This window comes from Ranitomeya variabilis, chromosome 1 (genome assembly GCF_051348905.1).
Source record: "Ranitomeya variabilis isolate aRanVar5 chromosome 1, aRanVar5.hap1, whole genome shotgun sequence".
Taxonomy (NCBI): domain Eukaryota; kingdom Metazoa; phylum Chordata; class Amphibia; order Anura; family Dendrobatidae; genus Ranitomeya; species Ranitomeya variabilis.
In genome coordinates, this window is record NC_135232.1 from 792,985,183 (window position 1) to 793,000,858 (window position 15,676).

General features: G+C 45.1%; 1 protein-coding gene and 1 long non-coding RNA gene across 2 annotated transcripts in view; one reads left to right on the top strand and one right to left on the bottom strand.

The window, feature by feature from the left end:
• The window catches only part of MED11 (mediator complex subunit 11), a 22,569-nt gene extending 17,938 nt beyond the window's left edge, over positions 1 to 4,631 (bottom strand). The window contains exon 1 of the mRNA XM_077273222.1: positions 4,370 to 4,631. The gene's annotated coding sequence lies outside the window, so the exon portion shown is untranslated. The remainder of the gene's footprint in view (positions 1 to 4,369) is intronic.
• LOC143784702 (uncharacterized) lies at positions 4,611 to 10,151 on the top strand. Its single transcript, XR_013217874.1, has 6 exons — positions 4,611 to 4,749; positions 8,830 to 8,877; positions 9,455 to 9,522; positions 9,604 to 9,671; positions 9,881 to 9,946; positions 10,048 to 10,151. It is a non-coding gene; the product is annotated as an uncharacterized LOC143784702 (long non-coding RNA).
• Positions 10,152 to 15,676: the final 5,525 nt, after the last annotated feature.

Genomic DNA, 15,676 nt, shown 5'->3' on the forward strand with positions numbered 1-15,676 from the left:
TAAAGAAAAACAAGTGGCCATCATTACTTTAAGAAATGAAGGTCAGTCAGTCCGAAAAATTGGGCAAACTTTGAAAGTGTCTCCAAGTGCAGTGGCAAAAACCATCAAGCGCTACAAAGAAACTGGCTCACATGAGGACTGCCCCAGGAAAGGAAGACCAAGAGTCACCTCTGCTTCTGAGGATAAGTTTATCCGAGCCACCAGCCTCAGAAATCGCAGGTTAACAGCAGCTCAGATTAGAGACCAGGTCAATGCCCCACAGAGTTCTAGCAGCAGACACATCTCTACAACAAATGTAAGGGCTCCTTCTCACTTGCGAGATAAAAGTCTGTGTCTCGCATGTGAAAACCAAGCTCTGGTGCCGGCACTCCAGAGCGGAGAGCGCGGCTGCATAGCAACACATGGAGCTGCACGCTCCGCTCCCAAGTGCCGGAGCCAGAGCTTGGTTTTCACATGCGAGACTCGTACATTTATCTCGCAAGTGAGAAGGAGCCCTTAAGAAGAGACTTTGTGCAGCAGGCCTTCATGGTAAAATAGCTGCTAGGAAACCACTGCTAAGGACAGGCAACAAGCAGAAGAGACTTGTTTGGGCTAAAGAACACAAGGAATGGACATTTGACCAGTGGAAATCTGTGCTTTGGTCTCACGAGTCCAAATTTGAGATCTTTGGTTCCAATCACCGTGTCTTTGGGCAACGCAGAAAAGGTGAACGGATGGACTCTACATGCCTGGTTCCCACCGAGAAGCATGGAGGAGGTGGTGTGATGGTGTGGGGGTGCTTTGCTGGTGACACTGTTGAGGATTTATTCAAAATTGAAGGCATACTGAACCAGCATGGCTACCACAGCATCTTGCAGCAGCATGCTATTCCATCCGGTTTGCGTTTAGTTGGACCATCATTTATTTTTCAACAGGACAATGACCCCAAACACACCTCCAGGCTGTGTAAGGGCTATCTGACCAAGAAGGAGAGTGATGGGTGCTACGCCAGATGACCTGGCCTCCAGTCACCAGACCTGAACCCAATCGAGATGGTTTGGGGTGAGCTGGACCGCAGAGTGAAGGCAAAAGGGCCAACAAGTGCTAGGCATCTCTGGGAACTGCTTCAAGATTGTTGGAAGACCATTCCCGGAGACTACCTCTTGAAGCTCATCAAGAGAATGCCAAGAGTGTGCAAAGCAGTCATCAAAGCAAAAGGTGGCTACTTTGAAGAACCTAGAATATAAGACATAATTTCAGTTGTTTCACACTTTTTTGTTAAGTATATAATTCCACATGTGTTAATTCATAGTTTTGATGCCTTCAGTGTGAATTCATGAAATACAGAAAAATCTTTAAATGAGAAGGTGTGTCCAAACTTTTGGTCTGTATTGTATGTATGGGGTATAGTATGAGTGTTAATATATTCACCTACCCAAGTCTTCTCCGGGATCCAGTATCATTCTGGTCTGCTTCTCGGTGACATCACCGCTATGCAGACTATCAAATTGCGATCTGCGTGCCCTGGAAGCGGCTTTTACAATGTTAGCCAATGGAGCGTTAGAACAAGGCCTTATAGGCTTAAACACAAGAGAATTCTGGCTCACACAGAGCGCGATTCAGATAGTCTGAAGAGCAGTGACAGCATTACTAGAAATGTTGCTGGCTGTTTATGTCATGCTTTCCCCCATTGAATCTTTTTTTTTTTTAATTGGGTCTTGTTCTGATGGTCCTGTTTTGATCTTTAAGATCATGACTAAAGGCATCATGGGCATCTATAATGCTTAGATGTTTCTAGCATGAAAGTTTTTATTTACGGTATGTTATCCATTTTGAATTGATCTACTAAAAAAAAATAATACAATTTGAGAGTCATCAGTGGTTGATACCTTTTAATGGCTACCTGGAAAGATGGTAACAAATAGAAGATTTCAAGACTACTCAGGTCTCATCAGGCATAGAATAACAAAATCTGAAGAATCACATATTTATATACAACAGGGCACCGGAATAATGCAGTAATAAGACAAATGGTGTAAAGCAGAACTATCATTATGCGATAGGGAGAAGCAGTTGTGGCTGTAAGTATTGGACTAGTTCATAGATAAGGAGTGTGAATGTTTTATTGTCCTGTGATTGAGGTCTGGTCCAGGGTTGTGATGCCCCCACAAGGTCTGAATAGCACGTTCCTTGATTGACTTAAGACATAAATCCACGGGACACATTTATTCCTGCTCTGAATGTGTTAAAGGTCATCATAAAGTTTGTACTCCCACAATCTTCTGCCTCTATGGGACGTGAAGTCACTAGTGATGAGCGAACGTACTCCAATAACGTGTTATCCGAGTATTTTGCGTGAGTTTGAATAATATATTTGGTAGACGGTGGTAGACAGCTGCAACACACATGGGTATTACCTGTGTGTTTGGCATGTGGACTATCTACCATCGCAAAACATGCAGCCCCAGGTACTCGAACATATTATCCGAGCTCGTTCGCTCATCACTAGAACTTACCTTTCTATACCAGAAATTTCATGTCCAAGATGCTGTGATCAGGGTAACAAAAATGTTTGGCCACACGTAGCTCTATTCTTTTATTAGTTGATGACGAGAATTCATCCTTGTTCTAATTTTTCGTCCTGTCTCTCACATACAGACACCCAGTTGGACATTCGGCACCACTAATTGCTGGCAGGCCCTTCAACAATGAATGGAGCAGAGGTGCGCATGTCTCATTCCCTTCGGCTCCATCTATTTTCAATGGGACTGATGTAGGAGGAGTACAGCACTCAATTGCTGGCAGGACACCATCTATTTTCTATGGGACTAATATAGAAAGAGTAACGCACTCACTAATTGTTGGCAGTCCATTCACACTAGCAGTATTTGGTCAGTAGTTTACATCAGTATGTGTAAGCCAAAACCAGGAGTGGAACAGTCAGAGGAGAAGTATAATAGAAACACTGGTTTTGGCTTACAGATACTGAGGTAAAATACTGACCAAATACCGAATGTGTGAATGTAGGCGCGCATTCTCCATTCAGACAGGACTCTGCAGAACCCCATTCTCGGGATTTTGGGGGGCCCTATGATTAGGGGATTACTTTTAGGAAAACCCCCTTTATGTTTGGATTAGATAGTAGTAAACTCATTATTTGGGGATCAGGCCAGGTTGGCAGACGCCTCCATGAAATAAAATGGAAAATTGCAGTTGTTAGGGTATGTGCACACCTTGCAGATTTGCCTGTGATATTTTCTGTGCGAATTTTGCATCTCTTGGCAGAAAACGCAGGTCAAAATCTGCGCTTTTTTTATGCGGATTTTGTGCGTTTTTGTTGCGGATTTAATGCGTTTTTACCCCTGCGGATTTCTATTATGGAAGGGTGCAGAAACGCAGCAGATCTGCAAAAAGAATTGACATGGTCCTTTTAATCTGCAGTGTTTTCCGTGCAGAATTTTCCACACCATTAGCACAGCATTTTTTTCTTGTCATTGATTTACATTGTACTGTAAATCATTTGCGGATCTGCAGCGTTTCTGCACGAAAAAAAAGCTGTGGATCCCCGGGAAATCTGCAATGTGTGCACATACCCTTAGGATTGTTTCACACAGCATTCAGGCACCCGTTCAGTGGTCCCGTCATGACTTCCGCCCGAACCCCCTGCAAAACAGGATTCGGACTTATGCACTGACAGGGCCGTGGACTATAATGGTGCCGACAGAGAGAACGTGCGCTCTGCATCATATTCGGGCGTGCATGCCTATGTGAGGCGAACACCCTGACACAGTCGACCACGTCTGAGCGTCCGCCTACAGTAGGCGCACATTCGCTGTCGGCACCATAAAGGTGTGTTTCCACGCTCAGAAAACGCTGCGTGTTTGACGCTGCGTAGAGCCGCAGCGGCCAGATGTTACAGCATAGTGGAGGGGATTTCATGAAATCCCGTCTCCACTATGCGGTAAAAGACGCATGCGGCAGAGCCGCGGAAACGGACATGTGGCGCGTCTTAAGAACGCAGCATGTCCTTACAGTGCAGAAACAACGCAAGGACAACGCAGGTGACCTCAGGTGCAGATTTTACCTGCATAAAATCCTGACCAAATCCTGACCGTGGACACATACCCTTATACTCTATGGCCCCGTCACCGCATAAGGCCGCGGGGGGGGGGGGGGGGCGCAATGTGAAAGGGCCCTCACTTATACCATATGGGCAGAACACAACCCTGGGAGGAGGGCAGCACATTGCGACCAATGCTATGCGGGGTTATGGTGGACACCTTGCAGCAGCAGTCAATTCTATATAGCAACATACAGTGTTTCCCGCATCTACCGGCTCTCCACTATATCTGTAACATGACGGACACACACAGCGACACAAAGCACTCACCTACTGAAACCCTTTCCTAAAGCCACTAACAAACCGACCGCCGCTTCCTGCAGATTTGCGAGTACCAAGATGGCGGAAGTCAGCGTTTAACATGAGAGCACCAAGATGACGGCGTCTGCCTCCGCGCACTTGTTCTGGAAGGCCACTCCTCACGTCACGTGATACATGGGGCTGTTGTGAAAACAGCAAATCCAACGTAAGCTGAGGAGGCGGGAGAATGCGCAGCTCGGGAGCTACGGCAAGCTGCTGGAGTCATCTCCCACGTGCACTGCAGCCATGCACACTGGGCCATTTACTTCCGTGGTGTCCGCATTGCTGTCATAGCGTGAGGGGACATCCGTGTGTTACAGGGGCGCTCCAATGAGTTTACTGAGCGGCAGGTGTTAGATTTGTTATATTACTTTAATATTTTTACACGTATTATAACTATGCTGACAAGTGTTACTAGCTATACAGCCCGCCCGCCATTGGTAACTAACAGGCACACAGTCCTTTATCTGTGCCCCCACACAGTGGAATGGCGAGGGTCCCATGGGCCTCCACCAGCTCTATTGGCCCCTGTAGCAATGTCCTGGGACCATCCTGGAATATGGCCCCCTTCTGTAAGAATGTCCTGTAGCTCCCTACTGTATTTAATAATGTCCCCCATTCTAGCTCCTTAATCTAGTAATGTCCCTTTATTTAAAGGGAACCTGTCACCACCAAAATCAAAGGTGAGCTAAGCCCACCGTCATCAGGGGCTTATCTACAATATTCTGTAATGCAGTAGATAAGCCCCCGATGTTACCTGAAAGAGGAGAAAAAGACGTTAGATTATACTCACCCAGGACGATGACGTCCTCTTGTCTTCATGCTGCGGCTCTGGCGCTGGCGTACTTTGTCCTGTTGAGGGCAGAGCAAAGTACTGCAGTGCGCAGGCGCTGGGCCTCTCTGACCTTTCCCAGCGCCTGCACACTGCAGTACTTTGCTCTGCCCTCAACAGGACAGACAAAGTACGCCTGCGCCGGAGCCGCAGCGTGAAGACCAGAAGAGGATGTCATTGTAAGAAGATGGGAGGCCCCGGACCGCGACACCCATTGTACCGGGACCGCCCCATGGTGAATATAATCTAACCTCTTTTTCTCATCTTTCAGGATATATCGGGGGCTTGGGCTACTTTCACACTAGCGTCGGCACGGGGCCGTCGCTGTGCGTCGGCCCGACGTGCCAACGCGCGTTGTGAAAGTAATGCCCAACGTGGGCAGCGGAAGCAGTTTTACAAGGCTTCCGCTGCCCCATTGTAAGGTCCGGGGAGGAGGGGGCGGAGTTTCGGCCGCGCATGTGCGGTCGAAAATGGCGGACACGACGCACAAAAAAAACATTACATGTAACTTTTTTTGTGCCGACGGTCCGCCAAAACACGACGCAACCGTCGCACGACGTGTGGCAATGCGTCGCTAATTACACCTAGAATGCCTGCCTAGCTTACCTAGCACTGATACAGTGGGGAATAAAGTATTTAGTCAGCAACCAATTGTGCAAGTTCTCCCACCTAAAGATGAGAGAGGCCTGTAAATGACATCATAAGTAGACCACAACTATGAGAGGGTACGTACCCATATGGGAGAAAAACGGACAAGTGCACTCTGACCAGTGTTATTCAATAAGTTACATCTCATCTGCGATTTTTTTTCTCAGCTCAAATCTGACTCAGAAAAAAAAAATCGCAACATGCTGCGATTTGCAGCGTATCTCAGACGTGAATCGCCAATGCAAGTGAATGGATACAAGAAAAAACGAACAGCAGTACACTCGCACAATGCAATTGCTGTCTGTTTTTTACGCACCGGTGTCCTTTGAAAAGACGGTAATTCATGTGCCGTGTACAGTAAAATGACACTGACAGAATAGATATAATAGAAATATACACATAGCTCTGGCAAAAAATAAGAGACCACTGCACAGTTTTATAAAAATAAGCTTCTGTACATGCCTGACACCCATTCCAGTCCAGTGTCACTTGAGTTACAATCAGAGTACACCTCATTCTACTTAGGCCGGCGTCACACTCAGCGTAAGACAATACGGTCCGTTTTTTACGGCCGTAATACGGAGAAATGTTCCCAAAATATTGATCCGTAGTCAGGGTGTGTCAGCGTATTTTGCGCATGGCATCCTCCGTATGTAATCCGTATGGCATCCGTACTGCGATATTTTCTCGCAGGCTTGCAAAACCGACATCTAATGGATTTATGTGCTCAAATGTTCGGGAAAACATATATACAGTATATATATATATATATAATGTCATTGAGACACATATATATATATTCTGTATTTAGATTTCATTCAGCGCGATATATGTTAAAAGCCGGTAATTCAATTGCCGGCTTTTCATTTCTCCTTCCCAAACCCGACATGATATGAGACATGTAAAAAAGATATGATATGGATCGGGGAAAGTTTCACTTCTGCGCCAATCTCTCGCCAGCAGAGAGACTTTCTTTGGAGCAACTCTCGTCGGATAAGTCGTTGATAATAAAACCAGCAGATAAGGGCGGGGCTGTTGTAGTGATGGACAGGACTGACTATCTTGAGGAGGTATTCAGACAGTTGAATGACACCACGGTTTATAGTGTCATACCACACAACCCTTTAAATCATCTAGCCCAAAAGATCAAACCCATTATAGATTTCCACTTTCAAGCAGGAACTATTGACAGTAAGATGAGGGATTTCCTCATCAAATCAGACCCCATCACTCCAATTTTTTATGTATTGCCAAAAATACATAAGAGGCTGGTCAAACCACCAGGGCGCCCCATCGTATCCCTAACAGATTCCATTCTCTCACCATTGTCCATAGTATTGGAAAAAATACTTACTCCATTAGTTAAAACCACCCGATCCTTTCTATTGGATACCAACGACTTCATCAGGGTTATCAGGTCCATGGGCCCTATATCCCCCACATCCCTCTTAATCACCTGGGATGTCAATAGCCTCTACACGTCTATTATTCATGAGAAAGGCCTGGCAGCGACTGATAGACTCCTGAGTGAGAATAGGATAGACATGAAAATTCGCCATTTCTGTGCTGACCTCTTGGGTCTGGTACTCAAAGAAAATTATTTCATGTTTCAGGACACCTACGCCCAGCAACAAGGCACAGCAATGGGCTCTAATGTAGCGCCTCCATACGCTATAGCCTACATGGCGGCTTTCGAAAACGATTTTGTCTATAATCATCCCCTATTCATTACCCACTGCAAAATTTGGCGGAGATATATCGACGATATATTTTGTATCTGGGACGGCCCAATCGAGTCGCTTCTGCCCTTTGACAGCCACATCAACAATATTTGGCCAGAACTTAAATTTTCCATACAGCATGACACTAATCGCATTAGTTTTCTGGATACCTTGATATATAAGGAGAGGGGGGACACTCTGGCCATTGATCTATTTTCCAAACCAACCGACCGGAATGGTCTGTTACATTTCAGCAGCTGCCACCCTCCGTCAATTAAGAACTCGATCCCCAAATCACAATTCCATAGGGTCAATAGGATTGTCTCTGATGAGAATATCAAAAAAGTAAGATTCACCGAAATGGAAAATAAATTTGTTGACAGGGGTTATCCACATAGGTTACTTATGGAGGCTAAACAGAATCTAACAGGCCAAAAATCCAAGGATAGTCAGAAGAGAATCCCCTTTGTCACAACTTTCCATCCCTTCTCGGGTCTAGTACAATCTACCATTAGGAGACACTGGAATATACTAACAAAAAGTTATCCCAAAATTGCAGAATTCAAAATACCATTTTTGTCATGTTTCAGACGGGCGAAAAATTTGAAGGACAGATTGGTCAAAGCGGACGTGGGCCCAGGTACACTCCTCCCAAAACAGTCCTTTTTACAAACGCAGAAAAGGGGCACTTTTCCCTGCCTCAACTGTTTGAATTGCAACAATGTACAAAAGGTTCCGTCAGTGTTTCATCCCCATACGGGCAAGGCTATACCTGTCAGGGGGTTTTTCACTTGTGAGTCCACATATGTAATTTATCTGATAAAATGCCCGTGCGGCCTAGCCTATGTGGGTGAGACCACTCAGGCGGTTAAGGACAGGGTGTCCCAACATAAATCTACTATCCGATGTAAAAAAACTCACCTTCCCATTCCACATCACTTCATTGAAAAAAATCATAATGTCTCTCAGCTCAGGTTTCAGGTTTTGGAGCAGGTAGACCCCCTGAGGAGGGGCCAGAACCGCATTAAAATGCTCAAAAGAAGGAAAGCATACTGGATCTTCTCACTACAGACCTTAGAACCGATGGGATTGAATAGGGACTATGACGTTTCAGCATTCTTGTAATATACTGTATATCTTTAATTGTGAAGTGTTGTTATAACATCGTGTTGCTTATTTTCTGATTTGCATGTCTTTTAACAGTTTACATTTTCTTTCATTTTGTCTAGAATCGCTAACACCACATCCTGCACTGGGCACTGGCGTCACCCCACACGGTATAGTGTTTTCTTCACATTACCCCCTGTTAGAGTGGTATCGTCCCTGGGTCAGGATTGTGTAACCCTCTCAGGTGTACTGGTCTATGTTTTATTAGCCAGCAGCAATGCCACGATGCAGTGTTTAATCCCCACCCATGCAGGAGCTTTCACTAACTGCCATATACCCCTCTGGCTTATACGCATGGCAAGCTTCACTTCCTCTATCTTCTTTACCAAGGTGTGCACAAAGCGCAGTCCCAGGCTCTAATTTGTCCAATACGCAGGCGCTAGAGGCTCTGCAAACTGCAGGGTGCTTTACCTCTCTCCGGTGAGCCGGGTTTGCGCATGCGCGGCCTTTTTCGGCCGCGATCATGTGACTAGCATGACGTAGCAGGTCAGGTGACCTGCCCTCAGCGCGCATTTATACCCGGAAGTACCGCGATAGCATAGCGTACCCGGGATTAACGGCAACCCCTGCAGCTCAGCGTCACACTCGTGGTAGGCATCAGGTATGATGGTGATCGGTTACAAACTAGCCCGCAACCAGTGCACATTGTTTCTTAGATACCAATCTCCTGCATATTTATCTTTATAGCGCCTCTCCCCTTGCGACTTTGTCGCTCCGCCACGGCGTTTATTCCCCACTCCTCCAGGACCATTAAGGTAATTAGCAGGTCTTCATATAGATTGCCGGTGCATTGTGACCTTCATAGATTTCTATATAACATTCGCTCCCTCTCCTAGGCACGTCCTCCCGGGCATTGTCGTGCGCTGGCTCATTGGGCCCGTTTAGCTTGCTATTTGGCATCCAGGTATCTCATATAGTGCCGAGTTTGGTGTATATATACAATTTTGTGGGGACGACATTTTTATAACCACTCTTAGCCAGGCTTTTATGCATATGATGCTCCCTCTGGTAAAATATAGGGGTGTGCCTATGTTGCCGTTGTGTTTATGTTGTCATTAGGTGAGACTGATTACAAGCGATGCCTTACTTATGCTCTCACATTCTCTGTTTTAGGTATTCACCCTATACTCTTGTCTCTAACACGTTGACTCCACGCCTTGCAAAATCACCTTTGATCTAGTATCCTTCAGGGTGTTTTTCAGCATTCTAGAGCTACAGTCCTTCTATAGGACTTATTATCAATACGGTGTATTCATTATTTTCCTTATACACGTTCACAGTACGTAGTATTCTCGTCCAAAGCTCACGACTCACGGAGCACCGGTCCGGATCCGTTCAGATCGCCACATCTGTCATCTTTCACATAACATGTGATGTATTTTGTATTCTGAACAGTTTATATCAGGTTTTGTAAATTTTTATGTGCATTATGTTTTTCCTTTTCTGTTGTAAAAATAATGTTTATGTTGTTTTTCATTCATATTTCAGTACATCAAAAGTGTTTCTGATTAAGGTCTTTTGACCGAAAACGTTTAAACATTTAAAACTTGATCACTAAATAAACGAAATATTCAATTTTCATCTTGCATAAAAAACTTCCTGAGTGCCAAGTGATTCTTTTTTACTGACTGACGGGTTGGATACCTGACTTGTGCACCTTCTAGGAGCCTTGAGTGCCGTGGTTACTAGCTGTATATGATATGAGACATGGTTTACATACAGTAAACCATCTCATATCCCCTTTTTTTTTGCATATTCCACACTACTAATGTTAGTAGTGTGTATGTGCAAAATGTGGGAAATGTAGCTGCTAAAATAAAGGGTTAAATGGCGGAAAAAATTGGCGTGGGCTCCCGCGCAATTTTCTCCGCCAGAGTGGTAAAGCCAGTGACTGAGGGCAGATATTAATAGCCTAGAGGGTCCATGGTTATTGGCCCCCCCGTGGCTAAAAACATCTGCCCCCAGCCACCCCAGAAAAGGCACATCTGGAAGATGCGCCTATTCTGGCACTTGGCCACTCTCTTCCCACTCCCTGTAGCGGTGGGATATGGGGTAATGAAGGGTTAATGCCACCTTGCTATTGGAAGGTGACATTAAGCCAGATTAATAATGGGGAGGCGTCAATTATGACACCTATCCATTATTAATCCAATTGTCTGAAAGGGTTAAAAAACACACACGTTATTAAAAAGTATTTTAATGAAATAAACAGGTTCTTTTAGTATTATATTGCTCTCTCAATCCATCCGGAACACCCTCGCTTGGCAAAATAATAAACACACAATATACATACCATCCGAGGATCTGTCCGGTCCCACGAGGTAATCCATCTGAAGGGGTTAATTATTTTACAGGCAGGAGCTGCGCTAAAGCACTCGCTCGTGTCTGTAATCCCCAGGTGATGAAATGAAAGCTGGATCTGTACTTACATTGAGTTGCGGTGAGGCGCCCTCTGGTGGATGAACTCATGAACTGGAGCATGGGAACTTTTCCAAAGCCGAGATGCGAACTCTGCTTCAGGAAAATGGCCGCCGCGATCTCCATCTGCGCACGCGCGGCATCCCGCGGCCATTTTCCTGAAGCCGCGGCCAGCAGAGCGCCGCTTCTCCGCACGTGCGGCCAAAGGAAGATGGCCGCCCCCACCGATCACCAATGAAATAGTGCACATCGCGCTCTTTTAACTCCCCTGTGCAGTGGATTCGGGACCTTGGGCATGCGCACACCACTACGCCACCAACGGAAAACTAAGCAAGATCTGGGGGAAGACACCACGCCCTTTTGACCAGACCAGCCTGATTGACAGGCGAAAACGGCTACTTTGGTAACGTATTTTGGCAGCATAGGTGGGGAATCGGGGTCCACAAAATACACTGTTGTAATGCACAGCTCAGGCTTTATTTAACAGTATTTTTATCTCATACTGAAAAAACGGGGTGACAGGTTCCCTTTAAGAGGAAGATTGATAGTCACAAGCCATGAAACAAAGAACTGCTTACATGTTTCTACCAGGAGTGGCATAAGGTCACCCAAAAAAGCAGTGTGAAAGACTGGTGGAAAGCATGCCAAGACGCATGAAAGCTGTGATTAAAAATCATGGTTATTCCACAAAATATTGATTTCTGAAGTCTTCCTGAGTTAAAACATTAGTATTGTCATTTCCACATTATTATGAACTTGTTTTCTTTTGCATTAATTAAGGTCTGCAAGCAATTCATTTTTTGTTGTTTTGACCATTTCTCATTTTCAGAAAATAAATACAACATTTATTGCTTGGAGCTTCGGAGACATGTCAGTTTATAGAATAAAAGAACAAAAAATCAGACAAACTGAACATTTTGCAATGGTCTCTTAATTTTTGCCAGAGCTGTATATACAGTGCCTACAAGTAGTATTCAACCCCCTGCAGATTTAGCCGGTTTACACATTTGGAATTAACTTGGCATTGTGACATTTGGACTGTAGATCAGCCTGGAAGTGTGAAATGCACTTCAGCAAAAAAGAATGTTATTTCTTTGTTTATTTTTTTTTTAAATTGTGAAAAGTTTTTTCAGAGGGTCATTTATTATTCAACCCCTCAACCCACCAGAATTCTGTTTGGTTCCCCTAAAGTATTAAGAAGTAGTTCAGGCACAAAGAACAATGAGCTTCACATGTTTGGATTAATTATCTCTTTTTCCAGCCTTTTCTGACTATTTAAGACCCTCCCCAAACTTGTGAACAGCACTCATACATGGTCAACATGGGAAAGACAAAGGAGCATTCCAAGGCCATCAGAGACAAGATCGTGGAGGGTCACAAGGCTGGCAAGGGGTACAAAACCCTTTCCAAGGAGTTGGGCCTACCTGTCTCCACTGTTGGGAGCATCATCCGGAAGTGGAAGGCTTATGGAACTACTGTTAGCCTTCCACGGCCTGGACAGCCTTTGAAAGTTTCCTCCCGTGCCGAGGCCAGGCTTGTCCGAAGAGTCAAGGCTAACCCAAGGACAACAAGGAAGGAGCTCCGGGAAGATCTCATGGCAGTGGGGACATTGGTTTCAGTCAATACCATAAGTAACGTACTCCACCGCAATGGTCTCCGTTCCAGACGAGCCCGTAAGGTACCTTTACTTTCAAAGCGTCATGTCAAGGCTCGTCTACAGTTTGCTCATGATCACTTGGAGGACTCTGAGACTGACTGGTTCAAGGTTCTCTGGTCTGATGAGACCAAGATCGAGATCTTTGGTGCCAATCACACATGTGACGTTTGGAGAATGGATGGCACTGCATACAACCTCAAGAATACCATCCCTACAGTCAAGCATGGTGGTGGCAGCATCATGCTGTGGGGCTGTTTCTCAGCCAAGGGGCCTGGCCATCTGGTCCGCATCCATGGGAAGATGAATAGCATGGCCTACCTGGAGATTTTGGCCAAGAACCTCCGCTCCTCCATCAAGGATCTTAAGATGGGTCGTCATTTCATCTTCCAACAAGACAACGACCCAAAGCACACAGCCAAGAAAACCAAGGCCTGGTTCAAGAGGCAAAAAATCAAGGTGTTGCAGTGGCCTAGTCAGCCTCCTGACCTTAACCCAAATGAAAACTTGTGGAAGGAGCTCAAGATTAAAGTCCACATGAGACACCCAAAGAACCTAGATAACTTGGAGAAGATCTGCATGGAGGAGTGGGCCAAGATAACTCCAGAGACCTGTGCCGGCCTGATCAGGTCTTAGAAAAGACGATTATTAGCTGTAATTGCAAACAAAGGTTATTCCACAAAATATTAAACCTAGGGGTTGAATAATAATTGACCCACACTTTTATGTTTAAAATTTGTAAAAATTTAACTGAGCAACAAAACTTTTTGGTTTGTAAGATTTATGCATCTGTTAATAAATCCTGCTCTTGTTTGAAGTTTGAAGGTTCTAACTTATTTGCATCTTATTAAACCTGCTAAATCTGCAGGGGGTTGAATACTACTTGTAGGCACTGTACATGCCATTAACACATTTTATATATATATATATATATATATATATATATATACAGTATATATATATACATACTGCTCAAAAAAATAAAAGGAACACCTAAACAGCAGAATATAATTCCAAGTAAATCAAATGTCAGTGAAATCAAATTGTCCACTTAAGAAGCAACACTGTTTGACAATCAATTTCACAATTGTGCAAATAGAATAGACAACAGATGGAAATTATTGGCAGTTATCAAGACACACTCAATAAAGGAGTTGTTCTGCAGGTGGAGACCACAGACCACATCTCAGTACCAATGCTTTCTGGCTGATGTATTGGTCATTGGTCACTTTTGAATGTTGGTTGTGCTTTAACACTCGTGGTAGCATGAGATGGACTCTACAATCCACACAAGTGGCTCAGGTAGTACAGCTCATCCAGGATGGCACATCAATGCTAGCTGTGGCAAGAAGGTTTGCTGTGTCGTCACCGTAGTGTCTAGAGACTGGAGGCGCTACCAGGAGACAGACGAGTACACCAGGAGATGTGGAGGGGGCCGTAGGAGGGCAACAACCCAGCAGCAGGATTGCTACCTCAGACTTTATGCAAGGAGGAACAGGAGGAGCATTGCCAGAGCCCTGCAAAATGACCTCCAGCAGGCCACAAATGTGCATGTGTCTGCACAAACGGTTAGAATCCGACTCCATAAGGATGGTCTGAGTGCCTGACATCCACAGCCCAACACCGTGCAGGATGCTTGGCATTTGCCACAGAACACCAGGATTGGCAATTTTACCACCGGCGCCCTGTGCTCTTCACAGATGAAAGCAGATTCACACTGAGCACATGTGACAGACGTGACAGAGTCTGGAGACGCCGTGGAGAGCGATCTGCTGCCTGCAACATCCTTCAGCATGACCGGTTTGGCAGTGGGTCAGTAATGTTATGGGGTGGCATTTCTTTGGAGGGCCGCACAGACCTCCATGTGCTTGCTAAAGCTAGCTTGACTGCCATTAGGTAACGAGATGAGATCCTCAGACCCCTTGTGAGACCATATTCTGGTGCGGTTGGCCTTGGGTTCCTCCTAATGAAGGACAATGCCAGACCTCATGTGGCTGCAGTGTTTCAGCAGTTCCTGCAAGATGAAGGCATTGAAGCTATGGACTGGCCCGTTCCCCTGAATCTGATTGAACACATCTGGGGCATCATGTCTCGCACCATCCACCAATGTCACATTGCACCACAGACTGTCCAGGAGTTGGCGGATGCTTTAGGTCTGGGTGGAGATCCCTCAGGAGACCATCCGCCGCCTCATCAGGAGCATGTCCAGGCATTGTAGGGAGGTCATACAGGCATGTGGAGGCCACACACACTACTGAGCATCATTTCCTTGTCTTGAGGCATTTCCACTGAAGTTGGATCTGCCTGTAACTTCATTTTCCACTTTGATTTTTATCATTCCAACTCCAGACCTCCGTGGGATATTAGTTGTGATTTACGTTGATAATTTTTAGGTTTTACTGTTCTCAACACATTCCACTATGTAATGAACAAAGATTTGCAACTGGAATATTTCATTCAGTGATATATAGGATGTGGGATTTTAGTGTTCCCTTTATTTTTTGAGCATTGTATACACACATAAAATATATATATATATATTATTTATTTATTTATATAGCACCATTGATTCTATGGTGCTCTACATGAGAAGGGGTTACATACAAGTTACAGATATCACAGATATCACTTACAGTAAACAAACAAACAATGACAGACCGATACAGAGGGGCGAGAACCCTGCCCTTGCGGGCTTACATTCTACAGGATTATGGGGAAGGAGACAATAGGTTGAGGGTTGCAGGAGCTCTGGTGTTGGTGAGGCAGTATCTCCAGTAGTGATGACGAGGCAGCGGGGTCAGTGCAGGCTGTAGGCTTTCCTGAAGAGATGGGTTTTC